We start from the raw sequence: 8,048 nt of genomic DNA, 5'->3' as shown, positions 1-8,048 counted from the left end.
AGTTGCTTAACCAACTGAGCCACCCAGGCGCCCAAGACAGAAAGGATTTTGAGGAGTTAAGAGATTTTCTTTTTTTTGAAAGCTGGGTTAGTTGGAACCACGAAGTCAATATTAATTTCATGACTCACTACTGCATGGCAATGCACACATTCTTTTTTTTTTTTAAAGATTTTATTTATTTATTTGAGAGAGAGAATGAGATAGAGAGAGAGCATGAGAGGGGAGAGGGTCAGAGGGAGAAGCAGACTCCCCGCTGAGCAGGGAGCCCGATGCGGGACTCGATCCTGGGACTCCAGGATCACGACCTGAGCCGAAGGCAGTCGCCTAACCAACTGAGCCACCCTAAAAACAAGAAGTTAGGGGCGCCTGGGTGGCTCAGTTGTTAAGCGTCTGTCTTCGGCTCAGGTCCTGATCCCGGGGTCCCGGGATCGAGCCCCGCATCGGGCTCCCTGCTCAGCGGGAAGCCTGCCTCTCCCTCTCCCACTCCTCCTGCTTGTGTTCCCTCTCTCGCTGTGTCTCTCTCTGTCAAATAAATAGATAAAATCTTAAAAAATAATAAAAATAAAAAAATAAAAACACAAGAAGTTCTATCAACCTTTACTGCAAAATGTCTTTTTTTAACTCTCCCTTGCTGTGGCTACCCCAATGAGGGTCTCATGTCTCTCACTCGGGCTCTTGAAATACTCCCCCCTCCCCCCATCAATTTCCCAGCTGCCTATCAACCTAACCCCTTCCCTGCCCTTCATACACATCCTACCTGTCCTGGCCAACAGCCCCAGGCCTGACCAAATCTCCCAATTCCCGCCCTGAGGTGGGGCCTCACCTACATCTTCTAGCCCTGTCTCTGCTCTCCACCAGGCACCTGCTGTAGCACCCCCCACCCACAGCGCTCCTCTCCTGATAGGTCCCTAACTGAAGGCGAGTGGCTGTGTCTTCAGGGAAGGTGAACCTGTTATGGTAATCCCATTTCCCTTGCTAAGGATTAAGATTAAGAGTGGGTGTGATTCAGTTTGGGGGCATATCAGGGTAAGATTTTATATCGTGATAAAGAGTGGGCAGAGAAGCGGCCCCCTCCCCTTTCTTCCTGAGGCTCTGATGGGCTGAGAGGAGCAGTCTCCTGCTGCAGGACGGGCAATGCTGCCAAGAGCGTGAAGAACAGAAAGAGGGGGACCTCCTAGGCCTCGATGACATTGTTCAGCTGCTGGATCATCCCTAAAACCATCCATCTGCAGACTTTTGGTTCAGTGAGAGAAAGACTGACCTAATTGTTTCAGCCACTTGTAGATCAGTATTCTGTTACTTGAAGCTGATAACTTCCTGCTTAATACACCCACTCAGGAGAAAAACAGGGCGACATGAAGTTCCCCACACACGTCTCACGCTGTCTCACCTCTGTACCTTTGTGCCTGCCAGTTCCTAAGATTCCCACCCCCCTCTGCAAAAAAATGGTCTGAATTCTCACCTCACAAGGACCAACAAGTGTGCCCCCTGCCCTGTGAAGCCTCCCTGTCTGCCAAACCAGAGCATCTTCCTTTTTGCCAAGCACTTGACTTCTCTCTCTCAAAATACATACTGTCTTGAACTATAGGGCATTTTGTTTTGGTTTGGCTTTTGACTACATGTCTTTTCCCCCTTATTTGACTCCCTATACCTTTACCCAACGGGATCTGGAAGCTAACCAACCAGATTATATCAAAAATCCATCTTTCAGGTCTCAACATCCCTCCTAGAGATAGAGGAGCCCAGTGGTTATGCTCAGACTCTGGAATCAGTCAATCCTGTGTTTTAACCCTGTGTTCCATTCCCACCATACTAAAAGCATGAACTAGGACAAGTCACCTCTCCAAAATCCCTCTAGAGCGCATGAGGAAATAGGCCATAATCATATCCCCTGTAATACCCAGCACATTGCCTGGCACTCTGAGGGTTCATTAAGTGTTTGTTGAAAAAAAAATTAATGAATGTCACATACATTACATCTATAAAGTTCATTTTGTTTGGGAAAAGATATTAAAAATTAGTGATTCATGCAGGGAGCCTGCTTCTCCCTCCCTCTCTGCCCCTCCCCCCACCGTTTTCTCTCTCAAATAAATAAATAAAATCTTTAGAAGAAGAGTAATTCTCCAAGTCATTTGAATTAGATATGCATCATATAAGATTTTTTTAAAAGATTTTATTTATTTATTTGAGAGAGAGAATGAGAGAGAGAGAGAGAGCATGAGAGGGGGGAGGGTCAGAGGGAGAAGCAGACTCCCCGCTGAGCAGGGAACCCGATGCGGGACTCGATCCCAGGACTCCAGGATCATGACCCCAGCCGAAGGCAGTCGCTTAACCAACTGAGCCACCCAGGCGCCCCGCATCCTATAAGGTTTAAATGTTTATTTAGTGATATCATCTACTTTATTTTTCGTCAAAGTCAATCACCTCCTCAAACAGCCAGGATTCCCACAAATAGGCAGCCCTCAGTTTACTTCTGTAAGAACAGTTTTCTCTTTTGCAAAATAAAGTTCAAACTACCACTCTTACAAGGTTGTTGTGAAAATGAAATTAGGGGCGCCTGGATGGCTCAGTCATTAAGCGTCTGCCTTTGGCTCAGGTCATGATTTTAGGGTCTTGGGATCGAGCCCCGCATCGGGCTCCCTGCTCAGCGGGAAGCCTGCTTCTCCCTCTCCCACTCCCCCTGCTTGTGTTCCCTCTCTCACTGTCATCCTCTCTGTCAAATAGATAAATAAAATATTTAAAAAAATGAAATTATATAAATCATTGGGAAAATAGAAAATGTTATACAATGGAAGCTATTTTTTTTCCTCAAGAGGATAATACCTACGTGTTTTCCAAAATAATCCTTGGGGCGCCTGACTGGCTCAGTCAGAAGAGACTGCTGACTCTTGATCTCAGAATGGTGAGTTCAAGCCTCACGTGTGATGTAGAGATTTCTTTAAAAAAATAAACTTTAAAAAATAAAATACTCCTCTATGTGATTAATTTAGGTATAACTAAAGGAAATTGAAGTTTTAGATTTTTGAGCCCAATTTTATTTTTTTATTTTTATTTATTTATTTTTTAAAGATTTTTATTTAGGGGCGCCTGGGTGGCTCAGTTGGTTAAGCGACTGCCTTCGGCTCAGGTCATGATCCTGGAGTCCCGGGATCGAGTCCCGCATCGGGCTCCCTGCTTGGCAGGGAGTCTGCTTCTCCCTCTGACCCTCCCCCCTCTCATGCTCTCTCTCTCTCTCTCTCTCTCAAATAAATAAATAAAATCTTAAAAAAATTTTTTATTTATTTATGGAGAGAGAGAGAGAGAATGGTAGAGAGAAAGCATGAGAGGGAAGAAGGTCAGAGGGAGAAGCAGACTCGCGGGACTCGATCCTGGGACTCCAGGATCATGACCTGAGCCGAAGGCAGTCGCTTAACCGACTGAGCCACCCAGGCGCCCTTGAGCCCAATTTTAAAACAGTGTTAGCACGCCAACGTTCAAACCACATTTCCAACAGATGTCACCCTAATCCCTTCAATTGTAGCTGTGAGTAAACTGTGGCTAACTTGTCACACAGTGCTCCAGGTAATGTTATAAAATGTAAACACCTAATTATCATGTGTTACTTCGGGACTTATTTTCTGGTTCTTCAGATGTCACAACTGGATGCTTCAACTCCTTATATTTTATTCAGAATGCAAACCCCACACGCCAGATTAGCTGTAATAAAGGGGCTCTCAACTCCACCCAATTCAACCAACATTTTTTAGGGGTATGTGTGGCAAAGTTTACATAACAACAACAAAAAAATCACCATTTTAACCATTTTATTCCCCTGCGATTGAGACCTGAGTTGAGATCAATAGTCAGATGCTCAACTGACTGAGCCACCCAGGCGGCCCATTTTAACCATTTTAAAGTGTACGATTCAGTGGTATTTAGTACATTCACAGTGTTGTGCAACCATCACCACTATCTAGTTCCAGAACATTTCCAACACCCTAAAAGGAAACCTTGTACCCATTTAGCAGTCACTCTCTGGCCCTCCCCTCCCCCCTTCAGCCTCTGGCAACCAGGAATCTGCTTCCTGTCTTTATGGGTTTGCCTGTCCTGGACATTTCACATAAATAGATCAACATTTTTTCAGCCCAGCACTTGCTAGTCACCAAGAATATAAAGACGGATAGGACAATCTGCTTTTAACAAAATCACTGGTAACTGGGACAAAATAGATTTAAAAAATCATAGTACCATGTGATGATTATGAACATTGTGAGAAAATAGGTAAAGGAGATAGGGCAAACTGTAAGAAGTAAGAAGTAAGATTTGAATTTGGGCATAGAGGCAGGAGTTTGCTAGAACAGTGGGGGTTGGGCAAGCGGGTGGGGTAGAGGAGGAGGGGGCTGCAGTAGGAGAGGAAGCAGCTTGAGCAAGGCACAACAGCATGGAGTTGGACAGCTCTGTGCTCAAAGGAGATGGACAAAGCACCCCCCAAGGATGTTACCACCCCAGGGCCTTTGCACTTGCTGGCCCATTTTCCTAGGACACTCTTCTTTTCAGATAGGTGCCTCATTGGCTCAACCCCTTCCTTCAGATCTTTGCTTCAATATCACCTCCTCAGAGAGCGTCTCCTTGACCTCTCTGTCCAAATAGCATCTTCTATCCCTCTCTATCCCCTTACTCTGTGTTTCTTTACAGCATTTATCACTCTGGTACTATATTGTACATAGGTATATTTGTTTCTCTGTTCATTTTCTGTCTTTCCCACTTGAAGGTAAGCTGCACAAAAGCAGGACCCTTTTGCTTTGTTTATAGCTATATATCCCTAGTACCCATAACAGTGTCTGACACATAGTGTATCCCCCATAAATATTTAATGAGTGAAGGAGCAAACACTTTGGTAGCATTGCAGTGGGCAGTCCCTCTGGGCTCGTGGCTGCTTTCTATCAAAGACAAAGTAATATTGAATATACAAAGAAATAGGTAAACTCGATCAGATTCTTTTGCCTGGCCACTTGATTTTCCGCTGTTTCACATGCCTGCCTGTTATTTCCCTTCAAAAGGAAAACACTTTCGTGATCCCAAGTCCTCTCGCTTTATTGTTCATTATTTTTTTACCCATATTCATTTCTTTGTTTATCTTGCACATATTTTTCAAATCCCTGCTACGCAGCAGACAGATACTTGGATACAACAGAGGACACAACTGACCTGACCTTGCCCCTCATGAAGCTTAGGTGAGTAAGGGAGACCAGGAAACCAGTGAGCAATTACAGGAGGTGCAGGCACTTGAAAATACTAGCGTTAAAGAGGGGAACGACTTTGGGCACAAAGATACTCATTACAGCATTATGTATAACAGCAAAAAATCAGTCACAATCTATGTCCGACAACAAGGAAATATACATATCTCATGGACTATCATGTAGCTATTAAAATGATGTTATGAAGCGCCTATAACAATACAATAAGAGGCATTATGTAAAGAAAGTAAAAAGAAAAAAGGATATAAAATTGTAAAATATGATCCCAGGGATATAAAATATATATAAAAACGGCCAGAAGAAAATTTAGGAAAAAGTTAATAAAGACCGGTAGTAGAGGGGCACTTAGGTGGCTCAGGGGGTTAAGTGCTGACTCTTGATTTCGGCTCAGCTCATGATCTCAGGGTCCTGGGATCGAGCCCCGCATCAGGCTCCGCACTCATGGGGGAGTCTGCTTAAGGATTCTTTCTCTCTCCTCCCTCTGCCCCTCCTCCTGCTTGCACATGTGCTCTCTTTCAAAAATAAATAAATAAATCTTAAAAAAAAAAACCTGGTGGTAGAGCTATTAAAAGAATAATACTAGGTTGAACTGCATGACATTACTATTTTGGTAAGTCAACTTCATACTATCAACCTAATATATTGATGAAAGGGCCCAAGGCAAACTTTGAATCCCAGCTCCAGACTACGTATCATCCAGGATGCATCATCTCAGTTGTGTAACCTGGGACAAATGTACTTAAATTCTCTCCCAGGGTCTCAGTTGCCTCAACTGTAAAATGGGCATAAAGTTAGTTTATACTTCAGGGTTGTATTTAAGATAAAATGGAATAATGCCTGAAATACAGCAATCCCTGAATAAATGATGGTCATAATTGTGGGTGGTGTTTTCTTCCTTCTTTATTGTATTTTCCAAATTTCCTGTAATTATAGTTTAAAAAAACAATCTAGTAAACATAATTATTTAAATTTTAAAAGGGATTGTGATCTATTCTCCAGGGATCTTGAGCCAAGTCCAGCGCTGGGAATGTGGTTGAAAGCTTTCTTCCAGCCCTGTGGTGGCTGGGCTCAGCTCAACAGACAGTGACCCTGAGAGCAGGGCTGGATGTTTGTGCTTGGAGGGACCCTGGGAGCTTTATTTACAGAGGACACTCTGTCCCAGGGCCTGAACTGCCCCCTCACCCCTGCAGCTGCTGTACGGACTAAGTCCATGAAGAAGGCTGCCTCGGCCCACCCTGCCCCTCATAGCCTGGCCCCTGATCCCAGTCATGACAGCCTTTGGCCCAGGGCTCTTCTTCCCTCAGGAGTGGCTTCTGGTTACCGAACACAGACCTGAGCTGAATGCCGATCATGTCCAATACCCACGACTGGGCTGTAGAGTTTCTGTTTGTGGTGATGAAAAAGTTGTGGAAACAGATAGTGGTGATGGTTGCATGACATCGTGAATGTAATTAATGCCACTGAATTGTATACTTAAAAATGATTAAAAGAGGGGGGCCTGGATGGCTCCGAGGGTTGGGTGTCTGCCTTCAGCTGGGATCATGACCTCTAGGTCCTGGAATCGAGCCGCACCTCGGGCTCCCTGCTCAGCAGGAACTCTGCTTCTCCCTCTCTCCCTGCTTGTGTTCGCTGTCTCTCTCAAATGAATAAATGAATAAATGAATAAATAAATAAATAAATAAATAAATAAATAAATAAATAAAATGGTTAAAAGGGCCAAGTTTACATTATAGAGCTTTTACCACAGTTTTTAAGAAGTGAGAAAAAAATCCAGGAATGGAGGGACAGAAGGGAGGGCAAGCTTGTCCTGTGGGATTTGGTGATACAACCTGGGGCTGGTGGACACCAGGAGACCTGGATTTAGACCCCTGTTCCGCGCATTTTGGCTCCTTGACCTTGGGTAACTTCACTCCTCTGAGGATAGCATGCTGCCCTCAGAGGGCAGTTAGGGAACTCAGATGTGATCAAATGATGTGAAACTCTCTGTAAAATAGTCAATAATTGTTAATTAGCATTATCACCCTGGCCTCGCCCCAGAGAAAGAAAGAAACCCGTTACAAACAAAATACTATAGTACCTTTTATTCTTAAATATTTTTGTATTTATTTAGTCTCTGAGGATGTCTGAAATTCCACCTTAAGGCTTGGAATTCTGTAAATGGAAACCTCCAGAAATAAGGACAGGAAGAGGGCAAACTAAAGGAGTCTCTCAACCTCTGGCTTTTGTGGGACCTCTGACGTGCCAGAGGAGGGCAGGACAAAGGTGCATGAGCCAGGAAGGCTGGGGGTCTTGGCAGTGGGCAGCAGAGAAATGACATCCTTGCCCTGTCCCCTCTTTGCCTCCCCCTTCGCCTTTCCCATGTGTCTCCTGGGAGATTTATTTCTGTCTCTTTTTTTCATCTAAAGCAGAGGAAATGAATCATCTTTCATTCTGTTTGGTCACCAGCCCCATGCCCTCTGACCTCCTCTGGGCTCTCTCTGGTTCCTCTGGAGCTGCCGCTGGGCTAGGTCTCACCCGCTTCAGTCCAGACGCTCCTGGCCGGTTATTTTTGGTAACTAACGTCCCCCTCCTCCCAGGCCCGGAAGCTTGACCTCCTCCACCCTGTGGAAGATGGGAAATGATACACAGCATTCCAAATGATGATCCCATGAGCTGACCAGAGGGGCAGGGAAAGCAAGGGAGCCACTGTGTTCTGAGGATTTTGTGTGCCACGCACGTACCGGCACATCTCAATGACCCTATTCAGTGGATCTTCCCACATCGCATTTTTACAGGTGAGCAGTACAAGGCTCGGAGAAATGAAGGAAT

Source organism: Eumetopias jubatus, unplaced genomic scaffold (genome assembly GCF_037043125.1).
Source record: "Eumetopias jubatus isolate StellerSeaLion01/CBP00866 unplaced genomic scaffold, mEumJub1_p1.0 scaffold_10, whole genome shotgun sequence".
Taxonomy (NCBI): domain Eukaryota; kingdom Metazoa; phylum Chordata; class Mammalia; order Carnivora; family Otariidae; genus Eumetopias; species Eumetopias jubatus.
The sequence above is the reverse complement of the archived record's forward strand: the minus strand, read 5'-3'. Positions refer to the sequence as shown.